The 2500-nt window shown below is 37.0% G+C and overlaps 1 long non-coding RNA gene across 1 annotated transcript; it reads left to right on the top strand.

Moving 5' to 3' along the window:
• On the top strand, positions 1 to 635 carry LOC125031714. The gene is made up of 2 exons (XR_007115503.1): positions 1 to 191; positions 372 to 635. It is a non-coding gene; the product is annotated as an uncharacterized LOC125031714 (long non-coding RNA).
• The last annotated feature ends 1865 nt before the right edge of the window (positions 636 to 2500 follow it).

The raw sequence follows: 2500 nt of genomic DNA, 5'->3' as shown, positions 1-2500 counted from the left end.
CTTGTCGCCCTCGTTGCCGTGGCAGCCGCCGCCCCTCAGCAGCAGCCGCCCGTTGCCATCCTCCTGGACGAACGCGTTTCTCCCGAGAACGGCGCTTACTCCTTCCAGTTCCAGGCGGAGAACGGCATCGTGCAGAGTGAGACTGGAACACAAGGTTCTCAAGGCCAGACAAATGTGCAAGGAGTTTTCAGGTAACCCAAGATCTCTCGCATCTGTTAACAGTATGACTAAAATCTAATACAATTGTTTAATTCGTTTTATTTTATTATGTGGATCTCTGCGCTGAAATACGGTTTGGGGAACTCATAAAATGACAATACATTCATATCGGAAATGTAATTCCAACGACTGATATTATCAAACAATTGCAGTTTCCCCCTGGAAGACGGCAGCATCGCCGAAGTCCAGTACCAAGCTGACGAGAACGGCTTCCAGGCCCAGTCCCCTCTGCTGCCCGTCGCCCCCGAGTTCCCTCACCCCATCCCGCAGTTCGTCCTCGACCAGATCGCCTTCGCCGAGGAGCAGGATCGCCTCGAAGCTCAGCTTCAGTTCCAGTGAACACTAAATGCCACCTTCAGAATTCTGGAGATGATATGTTAATTTGTATAGTGTGTAATAAAAACGTGTAAAAAGGATTTACTGTATAAAATTGCTTTCCCTAAAATTGAAGATATTTTCGTGCTGCCATACGTGCATATATCCACGTCATACATGTGTGCTAATAAGTGTCTTTATAATCATCAGAAATTATTAAAATATTAATTCTAAAGAACTTATTTGAAGGATTGTATTCCAAAGGAATTGAGTGCTGCGCAAGATAAAATAAAATGATAAAATGTGCGTATTGCATTAGCCTTCCATTGCGAAGGTAATGCAATACTTTATTTTAAATAAGCTAAATATATTTGTACTGTATGTATATATATATATATATATATATATACATATATTATATGAATATATATGTGGATATATTTATATAAATATATACATATATATATTACACACATATATACACATATATGTACATATATGCATGCATCTATTCATACAAATAGATATATACATAACACATTTTATATGCATATTCATATGTATATGTATATATATACATATACATATATATGTGTGCGTCTGTGTGTTATATATATATATATATATATATATATATATATATATATATATATATATATATATACATATATACATAGTATATATTTAATTTATATATAATATGCATATAATTATATATATATATATATATCATTGATAACAAACACTCTGGGTTTATTATGTCTAGATATTGCGGAGTTTTTATATATATTTAACAACAGATCTGCAGGAGGAAAGCTATACTAAAAACTTAGCTGAAAATAATGACAGATATATTTTTGTAGAAGTCTTTGGTAAAAGGGATTTTCCTACGACATATTTTGTGTGGTCTTAAATACTATATATTTGTCTTAGTACGGCTGTCTGAAAGCATTCACGACCAGAATCTGTGATTGGGTATTTAACAATTTACTCGATTATAATAATATAGATTCCTTCCAAATTTGTCTACCATTGAGACCTTGGCGTCTCAGTCCCATTCAGCGCAATGCCGTTCTACGCCTGAAACTGGGAGGAGTAATCACCGTTCCAGGAGGATGGCGATGGCCGGCTGCTGCTGGGGGCGGCGCCTTCCGAGGGCGAAGACAGCCAGCTGAAGTAGGGACGATAGTTCTAAGGATTCCGTGCGTTCATACATAGACATTCATACGTCTAGTACGTGTGCTATTTTCCAGTTATTTTTAATTAATATTGGTTTCGTAACAGGCTATTGGGATATAAATTTTAAGACTGGCCGATGTAATGTAACTAGTACTTATTACGTTCATTTCAGAATTCAACGGGTCTAAATGTGTCTGATATATAACCGAAAGTTAAGTGTAAGCTTTTCTATGGCCCCATCATTAAAGTGTCATCTCACCTTTAACAGGTTACATGAATAAGAACGCATTTATGTGTAACATCGAACATTACAATAGATAATTTCTAAGTACCGGGCACAATTTCCTGAAAATTATATATATATATATATATATATATATATATATAATCTATGTACACTGCATATATATGGGTATGTGTATATATACATGAATATGTATGTATATTTATGCATATAAATATGTATATATATATATATATATATATATATGTATGACTGCCGCGATGGTCCAGTGCTTAGAGCACTGGACTCCGACCCTTCGTGGTCCCAAGTTCAATTCCACGCCGCGGTAATTGTAAATATGCCTGCCCTTTGACTGCTGGCTCGAGCAAGAGAAAACGACATATCGCATTGAGAAGTCTAACGCAGGTGTCGTAGGGGAAGTCACCGCCGTGGCACAAGTGTTAGCCACCGGACCGCGGTTGATAAGGAAGGGCATCCAATTAGTCAATGGTGACACTGCCATATAACCACGCAATAGTGAATTGAGATAGGCCTATGTCCTGC

The sequence above is a fragment of the Penaeus chinensis genome, chromosome 13, assembly GCF_019202785.1.
Source record: "Penaeus chinensis breed Huanghai No. 1 chromosome 13, ASM1920278v2, whole genome shotgun sequence".
In the NCBI taxonomy this organism is placed as follows: Eukaryota; Metazoa; Arthropoda; class Malacostraca; order Decapoda; family Penaeidae; genus Penaeus; species Penaeus chinensis.
This window is presented reverse-complemented; position numbering and strand designations above follow the sequence as displayed.